Genomic DNA, 19,480 nt, shown 5'->3' with positions numbered 1-19,480 from the left:
AGATTGAGAAAACGAAAGTCTTAGCCACCCAATAAGCCTCCCAGAGGCTGGAACAGCTTTGGGTTAGAGCAGTAGCTCTAGTCAGCTGTCAGCAGCTCTGTAACTCAGGGGCACCCCAGCTCGGCACTCTGTGCTCCACCGTCATGGTGACTCAGCACATCTGGGTCTTGGCCTGTCCCTCTGCTGTCCTCACTCTCCTCTCTCTCATTTCTGCTGACTCACAGTTCCTGTTCATTCATGGCTCCTACTCACCCATCACTCAGGTTGACTCAAGGCCTTCTACTTAGAACTTTCCTTCTGCGTGTCTCTCTGCTTCTGCCCCTGATGCTGACACTAATCCTTTCTCCATGTCTCAGATTCAGATTCTGCAGAAGAAAGAATCTGAATTGTTCAGTTAGTCCCCATTATCCCTATGAGTTGGATTTCTCACACTGGGCCACATCACAATCCTCTGACCAGCCTAGATGTTGCCCGTCCGTAGCGGGGTTCCACTCCTGTCCAAACAGCTGTATCCTGGGTCCTAAGGGCGAAGTGGGTAACTCAGAGCAAAGAACCCCTCTGAAGTGGCTGTGGATGTGGAGGGTACGCAGATGTAACAGGCTCCTCTACAAGCCAGCTTGTACATGACAGAACCAGGGTTTGAGCCCAGGTTTTCTGGTTCCAAGTCCTTCCCAACTAAGTACACAGGCTGTCCTGCCCCTGGGATCAAGAAATAATAATAAGGGGGCTTCCCTGGTGGCGCAGTGTTTGAGAGTCCACCTGCCGATGCAGGGGACACGGGTTCGTGCCCCGGTCCAGGAAGATCCCACATGCCGCGGAGCGGCTGGGTCCGTAAGCCATGGCCGCTGAGCCTGTGCTCCGCAACGGAAGAGGTACCGCAAAAAAAAAAAAGAAAGAAATAATAATAAGGGAATTCCCTGGTGGCCTAATGGTTAGGACTCTGTGCTTTCACTGTCGTGGTCTGGGTTCGATCCTGCAAGCCATGAAGCATGGGAAAAAAAATAAAAAATAAAAAATAAAGAAATAATAATAACTAACACTGACTAAGCACCATATGCCAAGCACCATTCTAGCTTTCCACTGACTATCTCAATCCTGACTGCAATCCCTCTTTAATTGTGTCCATTTCACAGAAAGGAAAACTCATCTATAAAGACTAAATAACAGGCTCAAAGTTATACTCCCAGTAAGTGGCAAAAAGTGATCTGAACCCAGGCCTGTTTGAGTTTATAAAGTTTGAGAAGGAAAAGGAATACAAAGAGAGACCTTTGCTGGTAGAAACCTATAATTGCCTAGATTTGCACCTTCTGATATGGAACCACTAACCAAATGTGCTATTGAGCACTTAATATGTGCATAATCCAAAGTGACGTGCTGTGACTGTAAAACAAACACCAGATTTCAAGGATTTGTTAACAAAAAAAGAATTAAAATATCTCACTAATAATGTCTTACATTGAATGAGAATAATGTTTACCTTTTGGGAGAGTTAATAACTGCTAGTGGACATCAACTCCATTAGCAATAATACCAGCTTCAGGGGTGGTAGTAATGCCTACATAATAACATTGTGTAATATATACTTATCAAGCTCTATACTTAATTCCTGTCTGTTTTATTTGAATAAATACTCTCATAAAAAAAAATAATGTTTTACATTGACTGCAGTTTTAAGTGATACTATTTTGGATATTTTGAGTTAAATAAAATGTATTAGTAAAATTAACTTTACCTATTTCTTTTTACTTTTTTTTTTTTTTTGCGGTACGCGGGCCTCTCACTGTTGTGGCCTCTCCTGTCGCAGAGCACAGGCTCCGGACGCGCAGGCTCAGCAGCCATGGCTCACGGGCCCAGCCGTTCCGCGGCATGTGGGATCTTCCTGGACCGGGGCACGAACCTGTGTCCCCTGCATCGGCAGGCGGACTCTCAACCACTGCGCCACCAGAGAAGCCCTCTTTTTACTTTTTAAAAGCAGCTTTGTTGACAAGTAATTCACATGCCACACAACTCATTCATTTAAAGCCTGCAACTCACTCGTTTTTAGTATATTCACAAAGCTCTGCAACCATCACCACAATCAACTGTAGAACATTTTCACCACTCCAAAAAGAAACCTTGGACCCATTAGCAGTCACCCCCCAACACCCCATTTCCTTTTTCCCTCAGCCCTTAGCAACCACTAGTCTACTTTCTCTCTATGGATTTGCCTGTTCTGGACATTTCAGAGAAATGGAATCATACAGTGTAAGGTCTTTTGTGTCTGGCTCCCTTCACTCAGCATGTTTTCAAGGTTTATCCATTTTATAGCATGTGTCAGTACTTCATTTAATTTTATTGCCAAATAATATTCCATTGCATGGATATGCCACATTTTGTTTATCCATTCAGCAGTTAGTGAACACTTGAATTGTTGCCACATTTTGGCAATTATGAGTAAAGCTGCTATGAACATTCATGTGCAAGATTTTATGGAGACAAATGTTTCCATTTCTCTTGATCCTTTTACTTTTCTAAATGGGTTTATCAGATAATTTTAAACTACACATGGCTGACATTATATGTCTGTTGGAAAGCACAGGCCTAGATCTTTCATCCTGGTTCAGATAAATTGTTAAAATACACAGCCACCACAGGAGACCCTGTTGGCTAACTCTTGACATCAGTCCCCTCCCCATCAAAGCTAGGTGGTTCCCAGCTTGACAATGGGCCAGCAAACTGTGGAGGCAGTTTCCATCAGTCTGGAGCCAGCCACGCAATCCCAATGATTCCAGAGACCGAACAATAACTCGGTCAATTCTGCAAGCTCAACATGACCAACAAGGCCCTGAGGTGGCAGAAAATGGGCATCCTTCCATTACAGAATGCTGGTTGTCTAACAAATAGGATACATCCCGAGGGACTTCACCTATGAAAACTAATCAGGCTCTCTGTTTCAGCTGCACCAATTTCCCCATGAAACACCAAGAGTGGCTGGCCTGGGGCTTCCCTGGTGGCGCAGTGGTTGAGAGTCTGCCTGCCGATGCAGGGGACATGGGTTCGTGCCCCAGTCTGGGAAGATCCCACATGCCGCGGAGCAGCTGGGCCTGTGAGCCATGGCCGCTGAGCCTGCGCGTCCGGAGCCTGTGCTCCGCAACGGGAGAGGCCACAACAGTGAGAGGCCCGCATACAGCAAAAAAAAAAAAAAAAAAAAAGAGTGGCTGGCCTGAATTTCTGGGTGGCCTGGATTCCTTGGTGCCCAGTTAAAAATAACTACAGCTACAACAATTTGTTAATGGACACACAATACAAAAAGAGGTAAACTGTGACATCAAAAACATAAAAGGGAAAGAGTAAAAGGGTAGAGTTTTTGTTTTCCATCAAAGTTATTATCAGCTTTAGGGACTTCCCTGGCAGTCCAGTGGTTAAGACTCCGTGCCCCCACTGCAGCGGGAGCAGGTTCGATCCCTGGTCAGGAAACTAAAATCCCGCATGCCTTGCGACACGGCCAAAAAAAAAAGTTATTATCAGCTTTAAAAGTTATTATGAGCTTTAAATAGACAGCTGTAAGTATAAGATCGTTATGTAAGCCTTATGGTAATCACAAAAAAAAAAACCTACAGTAGATACACAAAAGAGAAAGGAATCAGAGCATATCACTATGCTAAAATCATCAATTCACAAAGGAAGACAGCAGGAGAGGAAGAAAGAAACAACAGGACTACAAAACAACTAGAAAACAATTAAGAAGATGGCAAAAGTAAGTCCTTACCTATCAATAATTACTTTAAATGTAAATGGATTAGGTTATCCAATCAAAAGGAATAGAGTGGCTAAATGGATAATTAAAAAAAAAAAAGATCAATGTATGCGGCCTACAAGAGATCTACTTCAGCCTTAAGGACACACAAAGCTGAAAGTAAAGAGACGGAGAAAGATATTCTATATGCATAGAAACTAAAAGAGAGCAGGGGTAGCTATACTTATATCAGACAAAATAGATTTTAAGTAAAAACTGTAACAAGAGACAAAGAAGGTCATTGTATAATGATAAAGGGATCAATTCATCAAGAGGATGTAACATTGTAAATATATATGCACCAACACTGAAGCACCTAAATATAAATTTTTTTTCTTTCTTTTTTCCTTTCTGGCTGTGTTGGGTCTTCGTGCTGTGCGCAGGCTTCTCATTGCAGTGGCTTCTCTTTGTTTTGGAGCACAGACTCTAGGCGTGCAGGCTTCAGTAGCTGCAGCACGCGGGCTCAATAGTTGTGGCGTGCAGGCCCTAGCACACAGGCTCAGTAGTCATGGCATACAGGCTTAGTTGCTCCACGGCATGTGGGATCTTCCTGGACCAGGGTCGAACCCATGTCCCCTGCATTGGCAGGCAGATTCTTAACCACTGCACCACTAGGGAAGTCCCAAAGCACCTAAATATATTAAGCAAATATTAACATATCTGAAGGTAGAAATAGACAGTAATGCAATAATAGTAGGGGACTTCAATACTCCCCTTTCAACAATGGATAGATCATCCAGACAGAAAATGAAAAGGAAATATTGGACTTGAACTACACTTTACACACCAAATGGACCTAGCAGACAACTATAAAACATTCCATCCAACAGCAGCAGAATACACATTATTCTCTAGCACACATAAAACATTCTCCAGGATAGATCAAATGTTAGGTCATAAAACAAGTCTTAACAAATTTAAGTTGCTGAAATCAAATCAAGTATATTTTCCAACCACACATGGAATGAAACTGGCAATCAGTAAAGTGGGAAAGCTGGAAAATTCACAAATATTGGAATTGGAAATTGGAAATTAAACAACACTCCTAAACAATCAATGGGCCAAATAAACCAAAAGGAAAATGACAAAAACCTCCAAACAAATGAAAATGAAAACACAACATATCAAAATTTATGGGATGCAGCAAAAGCAATTCTAATTAAATGCCTACATTAAGAAAAAAGAATAACCTTAAATAAACAATCTAACTTTACACCTCAGGAAAGGAAGAACAAACTAAGCCCACAGTTAGCAGAAAGAAGGAAATAAAAAGATCAGAGCAGAGGTAAATGATATAGAGATTATAAAAACAATAGAAAAGACCAATGAAACTAAGAGTTGGTTTTTTGAAAAGATAAACAAATTTAACAAACCTTTACCTAAAAGAGGAGTGGGGGAGAAAAGACTCAAATAATAAAATCAGAAATGAAAGAAAAGACATTACAACTGATACCACAGAAATATAAAGGATCAAAGTAGTCTTATGAACATTTATGTGCCACAAAACTACATAACCTAGAAGAAATCGATAAATTCCAAAAAACATACAACCTACCAAGACTGAATCATAAAGAAATAGAAAATCTGATCATATCTGTAGCTATTAAGGAGATTGATCAGTAATCAAAAATATCCCAAGAAAGAAAAGACCAGGAATTGGCCTCAATAGTGAATTCTTATCAAATGATCCAACAGTCCCACTCCTGGGCACACATCCAGACAAAACTATAATTCAAAAAGATACATGCACCTCTATGTTCATAGCAGCACTATTCACAATAGGCAAGACATGGAAAAACCTAAATGTCCATCAACAGATGAATGGATAAAGAAGATGTGGTACATATATACAATGGCATACCACTCAGCCATAAAAAAGAACGAAATAATGCCATTTTCAGCAACATGGATGCAACCAGACATTATCATAGTAAGTAACGTACTTAGTAAGAGAAAGACAAATACCACATGATATCATTTATATGTGGAATCTAAAATATTACACAAACGAATCTATCTATGAAAAAGAAACAGACTCACAGACATAGAGCAGACGAGTGGTTGCCAAGGGGGAGGGAGCTGGGGGAGGGATGGAGTAGAGAACAGACTAGTGGTTGCCAAGGGGGAGGGAGTTGGGGGAGGGATGGAGTGGGAGGTTGGGGTTAGCAGATGTAAGCTTTTATATATAGAATGGATAAACAACAAGGTCCTACTGTACAGCACAGGGAACTTTATTCAAAAATCCTATGATAAACCATAATAGAAAAGAATATTTTAAAAAAGGAATGTGTGTGTGTGTGTGTGTGTATATATATATAACTGAATCACTTGGCTGTACAGCAGTAATTAACACATTATAAATCAACTATACTTCAATTAAAAAAAAAAAGTGAATTCTACCAAACATTTAAAGAATAATTAACACCAATCCTCCTCAAACTCTTCCAAAAAATTGAAAAGGAGAGAACACTTCCAAACTCATTTCACAAGGCCAGCATTACCCTGATAAGAAAGCCAGACAAAGACACAAGAAAAGAAAATTACACAGCAATATCCCTGATGAGCATAGATTCAAAAATCCTCAGTGAAATACAAGCAAACCAAATTCAACAACACATTATAAGGATCACATGCCATGATCAAGTGGGATTTAGCCCTGGCTTATAAGGATGGTTCAACATAAGCAAGCCAATCAATGAGTCACACCACATTAACAGAATGAAGGATAAATATTATATGATCATCTCAATAGATGCAGAAAAAGCATCTGACAACATTCAACATCCTTTCATGATTAAAAACTCTCAGCAGATTGGGTTTATAAGGAATATATGTCAACATAATAAAGGCCATATATGACAAGCCCACAGCTAACATTATACTCAATGGTGGAAACCTAACAGCTTTTCCTTTAAGATGAGGAACAAGACAGGGATGCCTACTCTCACCACTCCTATTCAACACAGTATTGGAAGTTGCAGTCAGAGCAATTAGACAAGAAAGATAAATAGTCATCCAAATCAGAAGAAAGAAGTTAAGTTGTCTCTGTTTGCAGATAACATAATATTATGTATAGAAAACCCTAAAGATGTCACAAAAAACTTGTTAGAACTAATAAACAAATGCAGTTAAGTTGCAGGATACAAAATCAACATACAAAAATTACATTCTATACATTAACAACGAACTATCTGAAAGAGAAATTAAGAAAGTAATCCCATTGACAACAACATCAAAAACAATAAAATGCTCAGGAATAAATTTAACCAAGGAGGTAAGAGACAGGGCTTTTTGTTTGTTTTTTTTTGGGGGGGGGTGTTTTTTGTGTGTTTTGTTTGTTTGTTGTTTTTTGGGGTTTTTTTGGCCACCCCGAGTAGCTTGTGTGATCTTAGTTCCCTGACCAGGGATTGAACCTGGGTGAAAGAACCAAGTGTTAACCACTGAACCACCAGGGAATTCTCGTGAAAGACTGGTTTGCCAAAAACTAGAAGACATTGATGAAAGAAACTGAAGAAGATACAAATAAATGAAAAGGTATTCCATATTCATGGACTGGAAGAATTAACATTGTTACAATGTCCAAACTACCCAAAGTAATCTACAGATTCAACATAATCTGTATCAAAATTCCAAAGACATTTTTCACAGAAACAGTAAATAAGAATCATAAAATTTGTGTGGAAACACTAATAGCCAAAGCAAAAACCAAAGCAAAGACCACCTATATGATATATTCCTAAAATATATAGGAATTCATACAACTCAAGAGGAATAAAAAATAGCCAAAGCGATCTTGAGACAGAAGATCAAAGCTGGAGGTATCACATGTCTTAATTTCAAACTCTATTACAACGCTATAGTAATCAAAACAGTATAGTACTGGCATAAAAACAAACATATAGACCAATGGAACAGAACAGAGTCCACATATATGGTCAACTAATCTTTGACAACAGCACCAAGAACACAAAATGGGAAAAAACAGTCTCCTCAATAAATGGTTTTGGAAAAACTGGATAACCACATGCAGAATACAATTAGGTCCCTATTTTACACCACTCACAAAAATTAACTTGAAATGGATTAAAGACTTAAATGTAATGTATGACCTGAAATGGTAAAACTCCTAGAAGAAAATATACATGAAAAACTCCTTGACATTGGTCTTGGCAATGATTTTTTTTGGATATGACATCAAAGCTCAGGCAACAAAAGCAAAAAGAAACAAGTGGAACTACATCAAACTAAAACGCTTCTGCACAGCAAAAGAAACAATCAACAAAATGAAAAGGCAATCTACAGAATGGGAGAAAATCTTTGACAACCACCCATATGATATATTCCTGAAATATATAAGGAATTCATACAACTCAAGAGGAATAAAAAAAAAATCCGGTAAAAGAAGAATACTCCCTAACACCATACACAAAAATAAACTCAAAATGGATTAAAGACCTAAATGTAAGGTCAGACACTATAAAACTCTTAAGAGGAAAACATAGGAAGAACACTCTTTGACATAAATCACAGCAAGATCCTTTTTGACCCACCTCCTAGAGAAAGGGAAATAAAAACAAAAATAAACCAATGGGACCTAATGAAACTTCAAAGCTTTTGCACAGCAAAGGAAACCGTAAACAAGACCAAAAGACAACCCTCAGAATGGGAGAAAATATTTGCAAATGAAGCAACTGACAAAGGATTAATCCCCAAAATACACAAGCAGCTCATGCAGCTCAACATCAAAAAAACAAACAACCCAATCCAAAAATGGGCAGAAGACCTAAATAGACATTTCTCCAAAGAAGATATATAGATTGTCAACAAACACATGAAAGGATGCGCAACATCACTAATCATTAGAGAAATGCAAATCAAAACCACAATGAGGTATCACCTCACACCTGTCAGAATGGCCATCATCAAAAAATCTACAAACAATAAATGCTGGAAAGGGTGTGGAGAAAAGGGAACCCTCTTGCACTGTTGGTGGGAATGTAAATTGATACAGCCACTATGGAGAACAGTATGGAGGTTCCTTAAAAAACTACCATACGACCCAGCAATCCCACTACTGGGCATATACCCTGAGAAAACCATAATTCAAAAAGAGTCATGTACCACAATGTTCACTGCAGCACTGTTTACAACAGCCAGGACATGGAAGCAACCTAAGTGTCCATCGACAGATGAATGGATAAAGAAGACGTGGCACATATATACAACGGAATATTACTCAGCCATAAAAAGAAACAAAATTGAGTTATTTGTAGTGAGGTAGACGGACCTAGAGTCTGTCATACGAGTGAAGTAAGTCAGAAAGAGAAAAACAAATACCGTATGCTAACACATATATATGGAATCTAAAAAAAAAAAAAAAAAGGTTCTGGGGCTTCCCTGGTGGCGCAGTGGTTGAGAGTCCGCCTGCTGATGCAGGGAACGCGGGTTCGTGCCCCGGCCTGGGAAGATCCCACATGCCGCAGAGCGGCTGGGCCCGTGAGCCATGGCCGCTGAGCCTGTGCGTCCGGAGCCTGTGCTCCACAACGGGAGAGGCCACAACAGTGAGAGGCCTGCGCACAGCAAAAAAAAAAAAAAAGGTTCTGAAGAACCTAGGGGCAGGACAGGAATAAAGACACAGCTGTAGAGAATGGACTTGAGGACACAGGGAGGGGGAAGGGTATGCTGGGAAGAAGTGAGAGAATGGCATGGACATATATACACTACCAAATGTAAAATAGATAGCTCATGGGAAGCAGCTGCATAGCACAGGGAGATCAGCTCAGTGCTCTGTGACCACCTAGAGGAGTGGGATAGGGAGGGTGGGAGGGAGACGCAAGAGGGAGGGGATATGGGGATATATGTATGTGTATAGCTGATTCACTTTGTTACACAGCAGAAACTAACACACCATTGTAAAGCAATTATACTCCAATAAAGATGTTTAAAAAAAAATCTGATTAAAAAATGGGCAAAGGGGGCTTCCCTGGTGGCGCAGTGGTTGAGAGTCCGCCTGCCGATGCAGGGGACACGGGTTCGTGCCCCGGTCCGGGAGGATCCCACATGCCACGGAGCGGCTGGGCCCGTGAGCCATGGCCGCTGAGCCTGCGCGTCCGGAGCCTGTGCTCCACAACGGGAGAGGCCACAGCAGTGAGAGGCCCACGTACAGAAAAAAAAAAAAAAAAAATGGGCAAAGCATCTAAACAGACATTTTTCCAAAGATATACAAATGGCCAACAGGTACATGAAAAAGTGCTCAACATTACCAATCATTAGGGAATTGAAATACATATATAAATACACACATATACAGTGGAATAGGACTCAGCCATTTAAAAAAATGAAATAATGCCATTTGCAGCAATATGGACGGACCTAGAGATTATCATACTAAGTGAAGTCAGAAAGAAAAGACAAATATCATATGATATCACTTATATGTGGAATCTAAAATACAACACAGATGAACTTATCTACGAAACAAAAACAGACTCACACATATAGAGAACAGACTGGTGGCTGCCAAGGGGAAGGGGGCTGGGGGAGGGATGGATTGGGAGTTTGGGACTAGCAGATGCAAACTAGTATACATAGGATGGATAAACAACAAGGTCCCTACTGCCCAGGGAACTGTATTCAATATCCTGTGATAAACCATAATGGAAAAGAATATGAAAAAGAATGTATATAACTGAGTCACTTTGCTGTACAGCAGAAATTAAACACAACATTTTAAATCAACTATACTTCAACAAATTTTTTTAAAAAAATCATTGTGCTGTACACATGATGGCACAGGAGGAGAAAGGAAGGGAAAGAGGAATCGTGGCTGAGTTGCCCTCAAGAAGCCTACAGTCTGATGGGACAAATGGGACCAACTGGAAAGACACTTAATTGAAACTAATCTGTGGGCTTCCCAGACATGGCCCAGCTACAAGCCTGGTTTAAGCTCCACCTCAACGGCAGCAGAGTTTTTTGGTTTTTTTCCCAGATCAGCCGAGGGCAGAGCACACTGGACCCTACACACTGTTCTGTTCCCTTCATATTTTGTCTCCAATGACCCCAGGCCCAAGGGATGTGGCCTGTGTGAGCATGTCCGAAGCTGATGGATTGAAGAACAAAGAGGAGACACAAACTCTTACCCCACAACTGGTGAATATTAAGAATTCACTCCCAGCTTCCAAGGTCAAAGTCTCCCAAATTGCCTCTTAGAAGCTCCTAATCCATGAATGAGGTAGTTTAACTTCTTGCACAGACGAGGACAGTGGAAATGGAGGACATGAGAGGGATCAACTACTCAGACACCCTCCACCAAGGAATATCCCACTTGTAAAAATAAGAGGATTCTTTGGCTGTGAAACTTGCTTAATAATTGAATAAGAAACTTATTTTGATTCCCCAGAAAAAAAGTCAGACATTAAGTAATGCAAATTCCCATTCAGCCAGGAGCCAAATAAGCAGAAAATATGAATCACTAGATTCTTCCCCATACACCAGATCCACATTCTATTTCACGGGAAAGAAACAAAGAAAATCAAATTCTCTGACATCTGGATTTTGCTCTATCAAACAGACCACCAGAATGGACTGGGGATGGGGCTGCCCACATTTTCTCAGGGCCTACACTGGGGCCCCTCAGAATCACCCAGAGGACCAGCCACATCCTGTGTGTTCTCCTGTGAACCTCTCAGATCCTTTGAGGTCTAACGGGAGAGACTGGCTCATGACCAGGAAGTTAGACAAATGCAAGGTCAGTGCCTGGTAGGGAAGACGCACAGGGGCTGAGGGACAGACGGTGCGGTCAGCTCACCCAGCCGAGTGGGCCCAAGCTGGGGTAAAACCAGGGAAGGCTTGAGCAAATTTTACCTTCCAGGCAGCACAAAGGTGCTTGTAATTTGTTCTAAGTAAAGATCCACCAGTTTAATAGGTAGTTGCAAAACGATGTTCCCCACTCCCCTTTTAAACGTGGCTGTTTACACCCATAAGCACATCTGACATGAGAGAGTTGGAGAAAGCCCCCACTTGTATGTTTGGGTTCTGATACTGATAACAACAGCTGTTACGATTTTCTGAACACTTCTCCTGTGCCAGGCACCAGACTAAGCTCTTAATGTGTTCACCCATTTAATCCTCATGATAAGCCCACGAAGCCAGGGCAGTGCTTAAGACAGAGGCCAGATCTGAATCTGCTTTCTCCAAATACTAGCTGTACGACCAAGTGACCTAACTTCCCTACACCTCAGCTTCCTCATCTGTAAAATGCACCACCTTGTAATATTAATACGAAAACTAAATGAGTTCTTATATTAAGTGTCTGGAACACAGAATGCACAGTCCAAGTATGGCCGTCATCATTATCATCATCGTCATCATCTGTTTTCACAAATGAGACACAACTGAAGCTCACAGGTAAGAAGGCTGAGCTAGATCCCCACAGTCCATTCTACTGTCAAGTTCACTGTCAAGGCCCCGCCCTCCCCTACATTCCCATTCACACAGCATCTGGGTTACACTCTACAAAGCCCCTGTCCTTTGGACGCCTCGGGAAGCAGGGACTTTACATCTTCTCTCTGGTTTGGGAGCAATCATGCTGGAAACACAGCTGGTGTGGACCGCCTCTCCCTGGGCACCTACGCACCCGCCCACACCACCATCTCTTTGGCTGGAACCACGTGCTCCTGGGAGCTCTCCCTCTTTCTCCCTTGGCACACTGTGTACTTTTCTAAGAGGATAGAGACACGCAACCCCATCCAAACAGCAAGAGAACACATCACGCAGTGGTTCCTCAGTGTCACCACACATGTATACATTCATTCTAAACACATCCCATCTTCACGGCCCCAAAACAGGGCTTTATTTTTAGTGAGGAAATACGGCTGCCTCATGGACAGTTTCTATTAATTAATTTTGTCCTGTGAATGGCCATAATTTCTTATTTGCATGGCTTGTGATTTTTGGTTGTTGAATACTGGATCTTTTGAATATGTGGCAACTCTGGAAGTCAGATTTTCCTTCCTCTGCCTATTACAGGTTACTGTTGTTTGCTTATTTAGTGAGTTTTGTATTTTTGTAAGGTCTGTAGTCTTTGCCACTGAATTCTGTGTTCCTTTAGCTTATCGGACAACTGCTATTTTGGCAGTTACCTTAAATGTCTGGAGCCAACAAAAGAAATAAAGAAGAATTCTTTTAGAGGAAAGAAAAAATACCCTCTTAGTCTTTGCCAACTGGATCTGTGTCAGGGCACGCCTTGAACACTTAGTAGAGGCTACTTGCAACTCTGCCTTAGCTTCACTTCCTGCTTGCACAGAGCCTGAAGGCCAGCAAGAGATGAAAGCCCAGAGTTTTCTCAGGCCTTCTCTGACTGTGTCTCACTCTTAGCCTGCACATGGCTTTCTCGAGTCCCAGGCACACATGGAAGCTTTGAAAAGCCCTATTCCCACACATGTCTCTTTCTCAGGCTTCTTGATCTATATTACCTGTCCCAAGTATTGCTGCAGGGTGCTGAGGCCAGTACCTGTCTGTGCCTTTAAATGCTTTTAGCAAAAGCCACCTGTCACCCCAGCCCCAGGAATGCCCTGAGTGAGGAAACAGGAAGCCTTTCCACCTGTCCTGAGGGAGCCACCAGGCAGGCTGACCCCACCACCACAGTTGTTCAAGAATAGTTTCCCTTCTGGCACTCGCAACCAGCACGAGAAGTCTGGGTCACCATCCTCACGGCCATGGAGTGTGGGGGATGGTGGGTGGGCAATCTGAAATGCCACTGCACCCTCTCACCATAAAGAAGCAGTTTCTCTCTTCACCAGGTTTTCCCTTTGTTGTTGTTAGTTTTTGACTAGATTTCAGAGTTCTTCAAAAGCTGACTCTGACAGTCTTCACCAGCTCATTAGTTGTTTTGGGGAAAGAATGGAGCCCTGGACTTCCCTATTCCACCAATTTTGGTTGCCCAGCACCTTTTGAGCACTCTTTCTACGTTTGGGGAAATTCCTATATTGTGAGTCTAAACATCCCCAAGGTGGAGGCTCAGGACTTGTTTTCCCTGTCTCCCTTGCAGCCAGTAGTGCACTTACATCCTAGCAAGATTGGCCCTGTATCTCAGAAATACATAAAAACATAAATGTATTAAGGAACACAGGGTGCTTTTGTCATTCAGGATCACATGCTTAGCACTGGCTCAGCATGAACTGTAATCCTAAACATCCCATTTCATAACACCGTTCAGGCCCCCAAGAATGTTCTCCTCACCTCTTACCCTAAAACCTCTAAACAAAGGGCAACTGTATCTAAATATCAGAAAGGTTTGTGGGGAGTGGCCTCTGCCAGTGTTGCAGACAGGCACCATGTCAGAGTGTGCGAAGAACTTTAGCATTGAAAATACTTAAGTGAAAGGACAAATTAACTTCTTAATAACTTCTCCTTCTCAAGCAGCACGTGTGCAATAGATTCTAGCATAACAAGCATCACTTGCCAGCAGTGCTGAGCGTCCATTTTTCTGTTTCTCTTCATGTTCCTGCTTGTCGTTTCCAAGGAACATTTTGCAATTTAAGTAGTTAATATCACTCTCTAATTTGTGTATGTGAGATAGAGAATTTCTATTTGGATAGAAATTTCCATTCTTCTATCCAAAGACAAATATAAAGTAATACCAATTCTTTATATTAGCAACTAGATTGACACTGATTGGTACAACTGCAAAAAGTCATGTAAGAGAAATATTACATAATAAAACTATTAATAAAATTGTTTTCAAAATATTAAAATTTTCTAGCTTTAAACAACTTTGATTTAAAACTTTGATATTCAATACTTATATAATCTGTATTTTGCCCTGTAATTTTAATACCTTTGAATACTTAAAAAGCAACTTCACTGAGGCTTTTGAGCTTTAAAATTTTTTAATTTTTACACTAACTTTCATTTATGTCTTCTATGAAAACATATTCAAATTTTTATATTTTGAAACTAATTACACTTTGTCTTTTGGATCACTACTGCCTGTAGAACATAAACTATGCAAAAACCTTTATTATAACAACATATTTAGTGATTTTATGAAAAATGAAGGCAAGAGAAATAAATTTTATGGACTATATAAGTTTATAAATTATGAATGTCTTTCTCATTCAAATATTGCTGTCCCATCAACTTGCTCAGAATATATGCAGTAATTCAGTTTAGACATTCTGCCAACTTCATCATATAAAACCAAATTTGTTTGGGGTTTCATTGTTGTTATGAAGCTGTCAAGATAGGAGATGAGAACAAACATATTTTACTAAACATCTTGTTAGCTTATTACTTTTGTTTTTGTTTTTGTTTTTTTGCGGTATGCGGGCCTCTCACTGTTGTGGCCTCTCCCGTTGCGGAGCACAGGCTCCGGACGCGCAAGCTCAGCGGCCATGGCTCACGGGCCTAGCCGCTCCGTGGCATGTGGGATCTTCCCAGACCGGGGCACGAACCCGTGTCCCCTGCATCGGCAGGCAGACTCTCAACCACCGCGCCACCAGGGAAGCCCTTGATTTATTACTTTTAAATACACAGACATATGACACACAGCCCTCTTTTTGAACTCCTGCCCTGGCACAGTCTGCTTGCAGTCGAGTGTGAAGCTTTGATCCAAGAGAACGGTGTTTCTCAACCTGGGGTGATTTTTGGTTGTCTCAACTGGCATGTAATGTGGGGAGGCCAACAATACTGCTAACATCCTATAATGTACAGGACAGCCACACACACACACACACACACACACACACACACACAAATTATCCTGCCCAAAATGTCAATTGTGCCAAGGTTGAGAAACCATGCATCAGAGGCTAACATGAAGTCAGTGTGGAACTGATACTAGTAAGGGTGATAGAAACCTCAAGCTTCCAGAAACAGCAGGGGCAAAGAACTCAGGAGCTGAGTTTTTGAACAGAATGGGCCAGAGGTGTAACGGAGATACCAGCCCTGGAGGAAAGCCTCTGGCCCTTCCAGAGACTGAGTTACCTTATATCCTGTAATAAATTAAACTAGCTAGAGTGGTTTCTGTTTTTTGCAACGAAAAATGATGACTAATAAAGCAGGTAGTACTGTATACCAGAAACTAACACAACATTGTAAATCAACTATACTTCAATATTTTAAAAAAGCAGGTAGGACTAATATCCCAGCCCCCATTTGACAGATGACAAGATTGATCCCCAAGAAGCTCCAGAGCAGATTGGTGAAAGAGCTGCAAGTAGGGCTGTGTTAGTTTGCAAGTAACTAGAATTTAGTTCAAATCAGTAAATTTAATTTTAGCTTTATTAATTTATTTTAAATACACTAAATTTAAATTTAGTTCAAACTAGTACTTTTGAAAAAAAATAGTGGAGAATGTTATTCCTTGCTCACAGAATACGAACATGGGAAGGGTAGGGTGCAGCTGCATCTCAGGAACCACCGGAAGCCAAACACCGTAAGGACCCGATGCATCTGTCTGCTCAGGGACATTCCTCTGTTGCTCCAAGCGTCTTCTTCCAGGTGGCCGAAATCAGGATAATCAGCAGCACTCAAGGTTTTTATCTTATCATTTCCACCATTTTAAAGACAAAAACCTCACGTCTTCCAGGTTCAAAAACCCTCATGTATCCTCTACCTGGTTTGAGGCAGGTGCCCCACCTAAGGACGGACTGTCTGTGTCAGAGGGCTGCGGGTTGGGGGTACGTAAGAGCCACGTGTACGCATGGAGGGGGTTGCGGTGGGTAACGGAAAAAGCCACGTTGAGAACAGAGGGTCCTACAGTCTCCTGACATCCACTCAAACAATGATAAACCCTATTATTCTATAGCCCACCCATTTCCTTTTTGTAACTTAATAAGCCCTTACTAAATGCCAGAGATTGCTCTTAGCCCTTGTAGGCGGCTAGTAACAAAGCAGAATCATCAACGGGTGATTTCTTGCTCTTCCTACTCTGTCATTGCTGAATAGCTGGATCTCTGCACTGTCATCCACACTCCCAGGCCTGGGCTAATGCAGCCCAGTGCCCATCACCATGGCAGAAAGAAACAGGGTGCACAGGAGTTCTCCCACCAGCCACTAGATGCTCCAGCCTGGAACACACATCACTTCTGCTCACAGCTCATTCATTGACCAGAATTAATCACATGGAAAGTCCATGTACCTGGCAGGTGGAGAACCTGAATATTTTGCCAACAGCTCTAATTACCATTCCAGCACTTTACAAGCATTATATTTAATCTTAATGACCACCACAGACAGTAGTACCATTATTCCCTACATTAAAGATGAAGAAACTGATGCACATAAAGGAAAGGCAACTGGCCCAAGATCACACAGCATGTGATCCATTCTATTAACCGTATCTTTCTTTACTGCCTCCCTTATTTTCTGTGTGGTCTGCAGCACTTTCATTGCCCATCAGATTACTTAAAACATAAAACTGGGAACCTGGGTGCCAGGACAGTGACCTTGAACTGAATCCTGCCCATATCCCACTCTACTCCCATGCTTCCGAGACTGATTCTTGGGACCATGGAATTCTGTGGACTCAACACTATAACACAGGCACTGGATGGGATTACACTTTTAAAAACACTCTCCCATGGCCCAGGGGGTCAGAGATGACTTTTTTAAACATGCTGACATCTTTGATAGGCTAGATGCTGGGGACAGAGATAACAGGGTTCCTGCTGTGGAACATGGACTAGATGTTGGCACACCCTGGGTACCCCAAGTGCCTGGATATAGTAAACATATAATAAATTTAGTTACACACTGAAGATAATGTATGCCAGAACATAAGGGCCAGAAAACTTAGACTGGTAAAGCATTCAAATCCTGACTTTGCCACTCCCTAGCATCTTCAATAAATGGTGTCAAAGCTCTGTGCTTCATTTTTTTCACCTGAAAAACTGGAGCCAGCAATAGTAGCCATCATGCAGAATTAAGATGAAATGAGATGATACATGTAAAGCTCTTATTCCATGCCTGGCATATAGCAGTAAACATTTAACAAACACTAAAAACTACTATTAGCCTTATTAAGGCATTTATATCTTTAGGAGAGAAAAGATAGAGTATAACAACACATGTTCCTTTTGGAGGAAGATTTACGACGGAAGTGACATTTAAGCTGGATCTTGGGAACGCCTCTGGGGAAGAGGAGAAGGCATTCCAGGTGGGGTGAGCCATAAGCAAGGGCTCAGAGGTGGGGCACATATGTGGGGGTGATTTAGAGTTTAGGATTAGATTATCTCTATATTAAAGATGAAACAACTGGTATGGTCAGCTGTTTTGGGAAAGTGAATTCGACTGGAAAGCCAAGTAAGAATCAGACTTCGGGTCTCCCAGAGCTTGCTTTCTTCGGGGTCAGTAGTGGAAAGCGAACTTCCTAATTCCTAGCCTGGGGAGAAGGGAAAAGTAATCTCAGATGCTGACCTGACCAAGGAAGACTGTAGTAACTCTGGCTTTCCCAGAGAACTGAGTACTCAGAATTCTATCTACCCAAGTTACCCAGAGGCAAGGCAAAACAGGTTCTAAATGAGGGCACGGCATGCACTGGCGTGGACACAGACGTGCTGCTAAAACATGGAGGATATTCTTGGCAGCGGTTTTGACTTCCAGGGTCTGGGTACATGCTGCGGCCCCCTTCAACACTGACTCAAAGTGCATCTGGTGGGCTGTCCCACTCCGAACCCCAGATCTCTGCCTGCTGGCAACAGTAGCACGTTAGGAGGAAAAGCTGAGTTCACACCACAGCAAAGTACAACTCTGAGCCAAGTCATTATGCCAGCAGGAACCTAAACTATCTCCAGAGCCTCAAACCCAGGTGTCTAGACCCAGCCAACCAGCCTCCGGTCATGTTACAACTCTTACTGGGTCTCAGAAACAAGGACTAAGGCCACCTGCTTCCTCACTCATGTGCTGTTAAATTCATCAACAGGTCACCCAATTTTCCTTATCCAGATTTTTCCCACCCTTGTTCATTTTAAAGGACACAGCATCCCTACTAATGGCAAATAGGGCCATTTTCTTGTCCTCACTTTAGCATTTGAAGTCAATGCCCAGTATGATATTCAGTCAAGGTGTACTTACTGAGTCTTCCCCTATGTGCCACGTATCAGGCTAGAGACGAGACAACAGTAAACAAAACATGGCCTCCATCCACCTAGAGCTTACAACCTTGGCATTAAGAGAACCAATCAACCATTAGCTCTTTGGTCTTCTAGACTCGCTTCACTTCAGTGTCTGACAAATACAGCTGTAAAATGACTGTCAAGTGCTATTTTATATAACCTCATCTTTCCCTCAACTGAGGTAGGTTTTTTTCCATTATCTCCAATATACAGATGAGGGAATCAAAGTTATTACGTGGAAAAGCAGACCTCAATCCTGGTGTACTGAGCCCCCAAACCCATGTTACTTACTCATGGCCTTCCAAACATCAGAGGCCCCAAACCCAGACATGCCTCTCAACTTTTCTTCTCACATTTTAGCAAGTGAGGCCTACCACATGTGGTTACCAGCCACATCTCTAGGGCGTCTAGGTACTCCTGTTTCCCATATCTTACAGTAGGCCCTCCTTCCAGGAAGTTACTAAGTTACTGAATACAAGCCATGCACCAGTCCATGTTAGCAACCCCATGAGGTTAAGTTGTCCCTGTTTACCCAACAGGAAGAACAAAGAAGTTGTCACTTGCCAGAATTCACCTTACGCCAGGTCAG

This window comes from Delphinapterus leucas, chromosome 15 (assembly GCF_059928025.1).
Source record: "Delphinapterus leucas isolate spDelLeu-1000000601 "Yukka" chromosome 15, BTC_Dleu_Yukka2, whole genome shotgun sequence".
NCBI classification, from domain to species: Eukaryota; Metazoa; Chordata; class Mammalia; order Artiodactyla; family Monodontidae; genus Delphinapterus; species Delphinapterus leucas.
The sequence above is the reverse complement of the archived record's forward strand: the minus strand, read 5'-3'. Positions refer to the sequence as shown.